At 43.6% G+C, this 12,759-nt stretch overlaps 1 long non-coding RNA gene across 1 annotated transcript; it reads right to left on the bottom strand.

Moving 5' to 3' along the window:
- Positions 1–6,603: 6,603 nt before the first annotated feature.
- On the bottom strand, positions 6,604–8,279 carry LOC123097537 (uncharacterized). Its single transcript, XR_006447364.1, has 3 exons — positions 8,036–8,279; positions 7,260–7,470; positions 6,604–7,155 (listed from the first exon to the last, which is right to left on the bottom strand). It is a non-coding gene; the product is annotated as an uncharacterized lncRNA (long non-coding RNA).
- Positions 8,280–12,759: the final 4,480 nt, after the last annotated feature.

Raw genomic sequence — 12,759 nt, 5'->3', positions numbered from 1 at the left:
GGGCGTGAACACCCCCCTTCGAGCTTCATCTATTGCGTTAATTATCTTTTGTTCGGCTTCTTTTAGACTTGCCTTCCGCGAAACTTCGCCTGTCTTTGGGTCCAACGCTCCCCCATGCGCATAGAACCAAGTTCTGCACCTGGGGGGCCAGTGCCGAGTAACCGGAGTGACCCCTGCATCCTCCTTCTCTTGCTCAGACTTATCCCACTTAGGCAATCCCACCGCGTAGCCACCTGGACCCAGCCTATGGAACTGCGTCTTTCTTGCGGCATTTGCCTTGTTTTTCATCGACCGTTCCTTAGATATTTCTGAATCCTTGAAGTTCACGAAATCGTCCCAGTGCTCTCTTTGCTTCTCTAGTGTTCCCGTGAATTCTGGAGTCTTCCTTTCATTAGCGAGGTAGTTGGCCCATACAGTTTTCTTGTGGGTGTTGAATGCAATTGCCATCTTCTTAAGAGCAGCGGCCTTGACTTTCTCCACATCTGCTTCAGTGAAATGATCTGGTAGGGTGAAATGTTCCATCAGAGATTTCAGAAGGTCTTCTTTGGCTCTTTTGTCGACCCAAGTAACACCTGGATGTTTAGTCTTTGGCTCTTTCCATTATTGAATGGAGATAGGGAGTTTGTCCTTCACGAGAACTCCGCACTGACGAGTCCACTTGTTCGCAATGTTCTTAGGCGTGAGGGGTTCGCCACTAGGTTTGATGGATTCGATGTGGTACTTTACACCATCCTTCAACAATCTGCCCGGGCCTCGCTTTGTCTTGTTGTCTGTAGAAGCAGATTTGCTCGATCCGGAGGGCTGAAAGAAGAAAGATTGATTCGTTAATATATCTTCAATAAAAAAACATGTGATGATCACCATCATGCATGCTTATATAAATATACCTCGCCGGTAGTCTTTATTATTTGAAGATCAGCATTGTCTGTGTCATCACAAACATTGTCTGTGTCATAATCATAATCATAGTTCATGACTTCATCAGCCCGGTCGTCGAGATCGAATATCTTTTCATCACCCTCTCCGGTATTGTTCAGATATTGGGAGCCATCATCTGCTTCATTCAGATCATCTAGCCTGTGAGGGCTGCGTATGATGTCGAACAATTCCTCTTCTCTCTCTCTGCTGGTATTGTCCGCCATAGCTTTTACTTTACTAATACAGAAGAAATATAAAACAATTTAGTACTCAAATTACAATGCATGGATGCAATTAATCAATAAGGAAAAACTGAATCTCGAATACATCGTCTCGAATATATAATCTCGAATACATTATCGATCGTCTTAATATATATAATCTCGAATACATCGTCTCGAATATTATATATCGAATACATCACTGGCTAGGTACCTAATAAAGATCGAATACTACAGAAGAATCTAGGGCGCCACTCGCGGTTCCTGGGGCGCGGGCGGTGCACACCCAAAGAGAAGGAACCATCATAGGATCATATCTCCGGTCATCTGCCCAAAGAACCCGCCAAGTAGTGGAGAACCTGACGTCGTCCATAGCAGCCATGTAGCGATGGACGTGCTCATCTTCCTCCCTGATACGGCGACGCACCACCTCCGGCGGGGTCGGCTGCCTCTGCACCGAATGTGGCCCACGCGAACGCCACCAAAGAAGATCAGGGTCGACAACGGGACCCAAGGCCGGGTTCCTCACCAAGCGGCGCCCCCCTCCAGGTAGCACCTCCCAGTGCCAGCCCGGCGGAGCCCAGTCCCGGACATGGGTCCCGTCAAGCAGGACGTCGTCGCGAACGGGTCGACGGCGAGGATGCGGGCCGGGCATATCGTCGAGAACAAATACTATATGCCCGCAAAAAGTAACATTTTTTAAATGATTGGATTGTGATAACTAAAATTCTATATATATGCAAATTCTAACAATTTGACATTAATCTAATTCATCTAACTAAAACTAATTCTAAAATTTCCTGATTATATAACTAACATTTCCATAACAATTCTAATATTTATATAACTAAAAAACAAAAAAATTGCTAACATTTCTATAAATATTTCTATAACTAAAAAACAGAAAACATTTATAACATTTCTATAAAACTAACATTTCTAATATTTATATAACTAAAAAATAGAATAATTTCTAACATTTTTATAACTACAAAACAGAAAAAATTATAATAAACAAATTAATGTGTGTGTGTGTAGTGTGTGTGTGTGTGTGTGTGTGTGTGTGTGTAGTGTGTGTGTGAGTGGACATGGCGGCCGGGGCGAGCTCACCGGCGAGGCGACAACGGTCCGGCGACGACGGGGCGACGGGACGGGGCGGCGACGACGGGGCGGGGCGGCCGGGGCGACGGGACGGGGCGGCGACGACGGGGCGGCGACGACGGGGCGGGGCGGCCGGGGCGACGGGACGGGGCGGCGACGACGGGGCGGGACGGGGCACGGCGACGGGGACGGGGACGGCCGGGGCGGCGACGTTGACGGGGCCAGCGACGAGGGGCGACAACGGCCGGGGTCGGCGACGAGGGGCGGAGGCGGCGACGATCGGGGCCGGGCGGCGCGGCGGAGGGAAACAGAGGTAAGAACAGAGGGAAACTGAATTTTTTTCAAGTGTAGTATATATAGGGTGGACCTTTAATACCGGTTGGAGCCACCAACCGGTACTAAAGGTCTGTTTTGGCCAGGCCAAGCGGCGGGAAGCGCACCCCCTTTAGTACCGGGTCGTGGCACCAACCGGTACTAAGGGGGGGGGGTCTTTAGTACCGGTTGGAGCCACGACCCGGTACTAAAGAGGGTGCGCTGGCTCCAGGCGGTGCGCAAGTTTAGTCCCACCTCGTTAGTCGAAGGGCTACCGCACTAGTTTATAAGCCCCAGTGCGGTAGCTCTCTCGAGCTCCTCTCCTTACCTGGCCTACTGGACCTACCTGTCCTCTTCGCCCAGTGGGTCTACTGGGCCTTTGCGGGCCTGCATCCTGGCCCAACAAAAGGTTGTGTTGCTAGTCGTATGCAGGCCGCTTTGGCCCAGTAGGCGGGCTTTTTTTTTCTTAATTTTTTTTCATTTTATTTATTTTTGTTTTATTTATTTTTGAGTTGTTTTTTTGCTGTATTTAGAGTTTCTTTGTGAATATTTTTGCTTTCGATACAAAAAATTACAAACTTTTTGTTAGTGCCGGTAGTTTTCAAATTTGAATAGTTTAAATTTTGAATTATTTGAAATCTGTGTGAATCACTAGTTTGTGAATAACTTAAGTTTGAAAAAAGTTTTTTCAATGATTCTTTTTTCTTATGTTTAATATTAGTGTGTTTTATCATTATATTCAATTTGGTAATGCTTAGGTCATTTAAAAAATGAAATGCCTTTGTAACAGTTCAGTTTTCATCGGAAACCCTGATACTTCGAAAGAGATTGTCCATTTTATACACGAACTGCATCCAGTTTTTGCCGTAACCCTCTCTACTTTCTTGCACATGCTATTTGTATAAAATTATGATACCATGCCAACTTTCAACCTTTTCTGAGTTTATTTGAAATGCTTTTCAATTTCAGGGTCATTTAGCTGGAAAAAATCAGTAAATGCATGAAAAGAATTTGTTTGCACATAAAATTTCTTCGCATTTCAAATGCCAAAACACATAACTACCCTAACTATTACAGACATTCCCTCCTGGGTGTGAAACACAGAAGAAAGTGATGATAGTGAAGCCGATCACATCCCAGATCTTTCGGTGTGAAACTTTTTCTTCGCGTGTGTCCCTTTGCGCCGTAACCATGGAAAATCTTCATCATTTAACAGGATGCTCGTGTCAATATTCACTGTGAATGGAGCAATTTCATCAAACTTTTCATAATCTTCTGATATGTCTATCTTGTCATCCACTCCCACGATGTTTCTTTTTCCTGAAAGAACTATGTGGTGCTTTGGCTCGTCGTATGATCCATTCGCTTCCTTATCTTTTCTTTTTCTCGGCCTGGAAGACATGTCTTTCACATAAAAAACCTGTGCCACATCATTGGCTAGGACGAATGGTTCGTCTACATACGCAAGATTGTTGAGATCCACTGTTGTCATTCCGTATTGCGGGTCTTCCGTTACCCCGCCTCGTGTCATATTGACCCATTTGCACCGAAACAAAGGGACCTTCAAATCACCTGATCCATAGTTAAGTTCCCATATGTCCTCTATGTAACCATAATATGTTTCCTTTCCCGTGTTAGTTGTTGCATCAAAGCGGACACCACTGTTTTGGTTGGTGCTCTTCTTATCTTGGGCGATCGTGTAAAATGTATTCCCATTTATCTGGTACCCTTTGAAAGTCATTATATTCGAAGATGGTAACTGGGACAGCGAGTACAGGTCATTTTGAATATCGCCATCATTCAGGTCACGTTTCTGCAACCAACCGGCGAAAGTCCTCGTTTGTTCGCGTGTAATCCAGTCGTCAGACTTCTCCGGGTGTTTGGACTGTAGAAAATTCTTGTGTTCCTCCATATACGGAGCCACCAAGGCGGAATTCTGTAGAACTGTGTAGTGTGCTTCAGTGAGAGAATGCCCGCCCATACATATTATTTGATGCCCTCCTAGCATGCATTTTCCTTCCAGTCTGCCCTTATGCCGCGATTCAGGAACACCAATCAGCTTAAGGTCAGGAATGAAGTCAATACAAAACTCAATGACCTCCTCATTTTCATGGCCCTTCGAGATGCTTCCTTCTGGCCTAGCACGGTTATGAATATATTTCTTCAAGACTTCCATGAACCTTTCAAAAGGGAACATATTGTGTAGAAATACAGGACCCAGAATGTTAATCTCTTCGCAAAGGTGAACTAGGACGTGCGTCATGATGTTGAAGAAGGATGGTGGGAACACCAACTCGAAACTGACAAGACATTGCACCAAATCATTCTGTAACCTTGGTATGATTTCTGGATCGATTACCTTCTGAGAGATTGCATTGAGGAATGCACATAGCTTCACAATGGCTAATCGAACGTTTTCCGGTAGAAGCCCCCTCAGTGCAACCGGAAGGAGTTGCGTCATAATCACGTGCCAGTCATGAGACTTTAGGTTCTGAAACTTTTTTTCTGCCATATTTATCATTCCCTTTATATTCGACGAGAAGCCAGACGGTACCTTCATGCTGAGCAGGCATTCGAAGAAGATTTCCTTCTCTTCTTTGGTAAGAGCGTAGCTGGCCTGACCCTGATATATGCCGTCTTTTCCGTGCATACGTTGCTGGTCCTCCCGTGCCTCTGGTGTATCTTTTGTCTTCCCATACACGCCCAAAAAGCCAAGCAGGGTCACGCAAAGATTCTTCGTCACGTGCATCACGTCGATTGCGGAGCGGACCTCTAGGTCTTTCCAATATGGCAGGTCCCAAAATATAGATTTCTTCTTCCACATGGGTGCGCGTCCATCAGCGTCCTTCGGAACAGATTTTCCGCCAGGACCCTTTCCAAAGATTACCTCCAAATCCTTTACCATATCATGTACATCAGCACCAGTACGGTGGCGAGGCTTCGTCCGGTGATCCGCCTCACCTTTGAAATGCTTGCCTTTCTTTCTTACGGGATGCCTTGTCGGAAGAAATCGACGATGTCCCAGGTACACATTCTTCCTACAACTATCCAAATATATACTGTCGGTATCATCCAAACAGTGCGTGCATCCGCGGTATCCCTTGTTTGTCTGTCCTGAAAGGTTACTGAGAGCAGGCCAATCATTGATGGTCACGAACAGCAACGCCTTTAGGTCAAATTCTTCCTGTCCGTGCTCATCCCACGCACGTACACCTGTTCCATTCCACAGCTGTAATAGTTCTTCAACTAATGGCCTTAGGTACACATCAATGTCGTTGCCAGGTTGCTTAGGGCCTTGGATGAGCACTGGCATCATAATGAACTTCCGCTTCATGCACAACCAAGGAGGAAGGTTATACAAACATAGAGTCACAGGCCACGTGCAATGGTTGCTGCTCTGCTCACTACTAGGAAAATAGTTTTTAACAATGGTATATGTGGTCGTTGAAAGTCGGATTGTGCTCGTTAAAGGCCATTAACGACCACAATATGTTGGTCGTGATAGGCTCCATCGTTAAAAGTATAACGACCACATATTGTGCTCGTTATTTTGTAATGACCACATATTGTGGTCGTTATTTTGTAACGACGGGATGATCTGTCGTCGTCAATGCCGATGCAATAACAACCACAATTATAGTATTAACGACCACTTTTTTCATCGCTAGTAATGTTCTTATGGTGATTTAAGTATGATTGACGACCACTTTTGAAGATTATTGGCCACACTCATTAAGCAACAACAAAATTTAGACAGTCAAAGTATATAACCTGTTTTCATTAATCCAAATCATAGATATTGAAGATGATCCTCACATACAGCAGAGATAATAAATACCATTTAGAAAATATAAACCAAAAACACCTTGTAGACAACTATTTTAGTCCATATCTAACCAGAAATACATCAACTAGAAGAGTGATTTATTTTTCATAATCTTCAGTCATGGGACACCATCATAAATCCTTGTGTTTCACTGCATATCATTCTTCACCAATGACTACAATGTCTTGTGATGCTCCTATTATGGTGAACCATCCGTTCTGCAAAGACAGGAATGATTTATTAGTAGTACATATAAATGAATTTGCTCAAAAGGATAGTAGCACATATGAAAAAAATTGCATGTGAATCATTTTAGACTAAATAACATTTTATACTATTTCCTGTAGCTTAGACATGTCTTAATCCAAATTCTTGCACAGTCCTTATGCAACAAAGAAGAAACTGTTTTTGCGAACAATTAATTAGTATGTTTCTTATCTAGTTCTAGCAAGACTTGAGTTATTCTATATATGGGCAAAACGTTTTGAGCTTTTTTGGTTGATGGTCTGTACCCAACCAAATTAACACTGAAAATTATTCTCCTCTGCTAGAAAAAGGAATACTGTTCTACTATGTGATAAGTGATATACATACATATGAAAATCCTAGTTGTAACCTGGATATCAAAGCATATAGTGAAGCAACTAATAATGCGCTGATTTCTGAACCTGAAAAAGACAAGAACGAGCTATAGGTCCATTATACAAACCATATGACTAACCTGCAAAGCACATAACAAACTAGTCACTATATCCGCTTTAAGCATGACAGACCAACCTGATATAATTGAGCAGAAATGATTTTAAATATGAACCTCCTCCGGAAGAAAGTCATACAAAACCAAAAATAAGATAAACAAGCAACATCACCAACAAGCATACCTTGAGAAGTGATGCTGATGAACCACCACATGTATTATTTCGCATCCAATTCCGACTGAGTAAGATAGTCACTCACATCAGAAAATGCAGTATCAAGGTAGATGTTCATCTCTAGTGGTGAGACCCTGGTTTGTGACCCAGCGGTGTACAGCAGAGCCCATCAAGTAAACCAACAATGCAGTCACGCCCCTTGCAGGAAGTTGCCCGAGTTCTATGATTTCTCAGTAATACAACCATCAGAAAAAATGCATCATCTCAGCAACACTCAACAAAATGCGGTAAACAAACTGGCTGTTCCATGCATGATGGTACGAGTTATTTTTCCAGTGAACAATTAGACGAGGGAATGGAACTATGCAGTTATTACGAAAATTAAATTCCTCGGGTATACAGTGGAAAGATAATATTTTTTGAAGAAATGTCGATGGATGTAGAATAACAGTAGATGCAAAATTATGCTTGGGGTTCAGTACTAGTGCCATAATTAGCAAAATCCAGCAGGAATTGAGAATTCAATAACACAACCATCAGCAAAATGCAGTAGTACACAAGCTGCTACATGGATGATGGCACAACTTGTTTTTCAGCTACAGTACAGAGGGAAGGTAATTCTGCAGAGAAGTGCCAGCGGAAGTAGTACAGTAGTAGATGAGGAGACTAAATCATGCTTGGTTTTGGGTACTGCGTGAAATAATTAGCAAGCATCTAGCAGGAATTGAGCAGGGGAGGGGACGGGAAGAAGATTAGATCTGGCTGCAGGTGGGAGGGGGGCTCACGAGGAGGCGGGTGGTGACGGTGAAGTGGCAGAGGAGGCGGCTGGGCCAGACGGCGTGGACGCGGATGTCGCGGAGCACGAAGGCGTCGTAGAACCCGAAGGGCAGCACGCCCACCTTCTGTACCAGCAGCGCATCGGCCTCTGCCTCCTCCGGCATCCGGCAATCCTTCTCGAAAGCCGCCGTCGACGCCATCGGCGGGCCGATCTGAATCGAGGCAAGCGTCCTGTTTCGGTCAAAGGGGCCGCCTTACTTATTAGGTTAAGATAAGAAACCTAGACTCAATACGTTGATATTTATCCTTTTCACCGATTAATATTAAATAAATTGTTAACTACTCAAAAAAGATAAGATAAGGAGATTGCAACGACGACCACCACCTAATACTATGGGTTCTCGCGTGCGCAAGTTGGACGTGTGTTGGCCCGGCCTAACAGTAACGACCAAGTATTGTTCATAGCTCATCGTTAATGACCTAATTTTCAGTAGTGACTCCCCAAAAGGATTAATGCCATCTGCGCTTAGACCAAACCATACGTTCCTTGGGTCACCTGCAAACTCCTCTCAGTACTTTCTCTCGATTTTTCTCCACTGCGAATTGTTAGCGAGTACTCTCAACTTTCTGTCTTTCTCACGATCTTCTGCGTGCCACCGCATCGCCTTCGCATGCTCTTTGTTTTGGAACAAACGTTTCAACCGTGGTATTATAGGAGCATACCACATCACCTTGGCAGGAATCTTCTTCCTGGGGCGCTCGCCCTCGACATCATCAGGGTCATCGCGACTGATCTTATAACGCAATGCACCGCATACCGGGCAAGCGTTCAAATCCTCGTACTCACCGTGGTAGAGGATGCAGTCATTAGGGCATGCATGTATCTTTTGCACCTCTAACCCTAGAGGGCAGACAGCCTTCTTTGCTTCATACGTACTCTCGGGCAATTCGTTGTCCTTTGGAAGCATATTCTTTATCATTACCAGCAACTTTTCAAATCCCTTGTCAGATACACCATTCTCTGCCTTCCATTGCAGCAATTCAAGTGTGGTGCCCAACTTTTTTTTGTCAGCTTCGCAATTCGGGTACAACAATTTCTTGTGATCCTCTAACATGCGCTGCAACTTCGTCCTCTCCAGATCACTTGCGCAGTTTCTCTTTGCATCGGCAATGGCCCGACCTAGATCATCAGCGGGCTCATCTGATGCCTCTTCTTCAGCTTCTTCACGCATTGCCAGCTCAGCTTCTTCCCCCATTGTTGTATCATCGTATTCAGGGAACCCATGGCCAGGATAGCCGTCGTTGTCCTCTTCTTCTTCATTGTCTTCCATCATAACCCCTATTTCTCCGTGCTTGGTCCAAACATTATAGTGGGGCATAAAACCGGACTTAAATAGGTGGATGTGAATGGTTTTTTCTGTAGAGTAACTGTGACCATTCTTACAGCCAGCACATGGACAAGGCATAAAACCATCCGCCCGCTTGTTTGCCTCAGCGGCCCGCAGAAAAGTATGCACGCCATTAATGAACTCGGGAGAGCATCAGTCATCATACATTCATTGTCGGCTCATCTTCATTACACAACACCAAATAGACCAAATTAATACAAGTTCATACATAAAGTTCATATACAACACTTAATTAAATGCAACATACAAATAACTCTCTAGCTAAAGAATTTAAATGCAACAACAAATGCGATGAAGATCGCAACTAAGGTAACAATTGATCCAACAGCATAATGATACCAAGCCACACTATCAATGGCATATTTTCTAATCTTTCTAATCTTCAACCTCATTTTCTCCATCTTGATCTTGTGATCATCGACGACATCGGCAACATGCAACTCCAATTCCATCTTCTCCCCCTCAATTCTTTTCAATTTTTCTTTCAAATACTCGTTTTCTCTTTCAACTAAATTTAACCTCTCGACAATAGGGTCGGTTGGAATTTCCGGTTCACATACCTCCTAGATAAAAATATCTATGTCAACTTGATGGGCATAATTTGTCAAAAACACGAAATGCAACAACTAGTTTTAAAAGAGAATATACCACATCCGAATCATAACAAGGACGAGGGCCGACGGGGACGGATATCAAAACCATGGCACTATGTATAACAAACAACGTACGGGTAAGATAATTATACGAGTAACTATATATCAAAATCACACAAACATCAATTTGGTAATGTAAAACATTCATGAACAAGAGCCTCACCACAAGGTGGTGCCGGCGACGGGCGGTGCGGGCGATCGACGGTGGTTACGACGGAGATTTAGAAGGCACTAAGTAAACCACACCTACATATGCAAACTAAGTGTTATTTTTGACCTCAAATTGCATATAAATCAAATACTAACAAATATAATTCCTCCCAAATTAATCACTATACAAAGCATTGCAAGCGCTAATCTAGCAATGAGAGTTGAAAGGACAAAGTTGCTAACCTTTATGATCATTTGAATGGATGGGGGCCTTCAAATCATGACAAATTTTGGGCAAAATTTGTGAGGAGCTCGAGGGGAAAGGGGAAGAACAGAGGAGAAGTGAGGGGAAAGGGGAAGAACAGAGTGGCTCGGGTGGACGAAGGGTTTATGTACGTCGACCTTTAGTACCGGTTCGTGCCACGAACCGGTACTAAAGGTGCTGGACGGGCCCCAGACTGACAACACCCTGCCACCACCCTCTTTAGTATCGGTTCGTGGCACAAACCGGTACTAAAGGTTCGCCACGAACCGGTACTAATGAGAACGGCCGGCTATCCATTGGAACCGGCACTAATGGACACATTAGTGCCGGCTCAAAACCAAACCAGCACTAATGTGTCTCATATTAGGTGCTTTTTCTACTAGTGTTGCTTTCGCTATATTTATTATAGATAGTGTAATGACAGAATTTATAAAGTATGTCAATAGTTGGATCATGTATCCTTGACTTAATAGACAAGCTCAAAGAATTATATTCTTCAGAGTGCATATCTGACATGCTAGATCCTAACTTTGACTTCTTGCATAACCAACTTTCAGTTCAAGGAAGCTTCAGGTCTTACCTTGAAATTTTCTTTTGCCTCTTCCATCCAGCATGGACATGTTTTCCAATTAAAGATTACTGATTGTATACAAAAAAAGTTCCCAATAATCTTTTCTACAATAGTCCAACATAATCAAATGAGTCACTAAAACTAGCTGGAAAATACCAAGGAAACCTGCAGGCATGGCTGCCGCAATAATCAATCCTCGTCCCTCGACACTTATGCCAACACTCCCCTTCCTGTGATTCAATTTTCTCTCTATTTCATAACTATACGTGTGTTGCACGTGCACACTTACTAGTAAAGCAAAAAAGAAGAGCACGTGGCGCGAGCGTGGACGAGGTCGAGGAGGTGACGGGGCTGCGTTTGCATCGTCGGTGCACACCTCCAACGAGGGAGGATCAGCTGCCATTGCCAGGATTACGGTACGTAGCGTGTAGTTATGTGGTGAGGGAGATCGAGTCGAGGGCATTGCTCATGGCCATCTCGCCATCACGCCTAGCCTTGCGCGGCAGACGCAGTCGGGATGGTGTTGGAGCAGGGACACGCGTGTGCTGTCGGTGTTGCCATGTCAGTTGTTGGTCGAGAACAATCCGGAACGGAATCGATACTTTTTTTTTCTACGGGAACGGATGGATCGATCAGTGCTTACAGAAAAAGGATGTATTAGGGAACATTATCTTTTTTTTAGATAGTATAAGAGATCTGAGAAAAAGTAGGGGAATTTTTTTTATGTTAACACAAAATTAACGAATATAAAGGGACGACCGAAGAAAGAACTATGAAAACTTCCTCCTTTTAGTGTACACTCGTGAAAACACGTCATGTGGATCACTCATTACATTATTTTATTCAAATAGGCTAATCATATTATATTCTAGTAATGCACACCCTTATTTGCCTGTATGGGCGGTGAGCTTGGGCAGTGTTTCCGGCACTCCCCGCGGGAATGAAAACATGGTATTCCCTCCACAGTTAGGCAGCAGACGCACGCACTGGTCCAAGGTTCACGTTTGCTGTTCTTACAATCCCTATCAACACATAATTTCAAGGTAAGTTTGCTCTCAGCTAATGATGAGACCAACATAGTCATGTTGGCATGGCCATCTTCTAAGGTGCTCTTGGGCTCAGGATGACCTGCAACGCATGCAATATTATATGGTCGTCAGTGTATAATCAGCAAGTATCTTACGTACATAGGGGAACAGGAACAATAGTTTTGAAAGAGAAAGGACTGGCTGCAAGGATATATACAATATGATAGTGACGATGGGCTTACATTGTCCAACCACGACTAGGCACCCGATGAACAGAAGAGCAATCATGCCCATGACGCCCTCCTTCATATTTTCAACGAAGTGTATACGAGAATATGAAATAGTTAAGACACAACTTGAGGCAATGGCCATGACCCCCTCTTGCCTCAATATATATAGGGAGGGTACAGTCGAAAATACAAACTAGGAGATACGCGCTAATTGATGATTGAAAGGGTATATTGATTGGCACATTCCATATATATATATATATATATATATATATATATATATATATATATATATATATATATATATATATATATATAGGAAAAAGCAAACCTATGAAACTTCACCACAGCAGCTGCAATCATGAGCACACACTTGTGTTGGGAACTGGTTCCTCTTCTTACCTTGTTTGCATTTTCATCTTATAA

This window comes from Triticum aestivum, chromosome 1B (genome assembly GCF_018294505.1).
Source record: "Triticum aestivum cultivar Chinese Spring chromosome 1B, IWGSC CS RefSeq v2.1, whole genome shotgun sequence".
NCBI classification, from domain to species: domain Eukaryota; kingdom Viridiplantae; phylum Streptophyta; class Magnoliopsida; order Poales; family Poaceae; genus Triticum; species Triticum aestivum.
The sequence above is the reverse complement of the archived record's forward strand: the minus strand, read 5'-3'. Positions and strand labels throughout refer to the sequence as shown.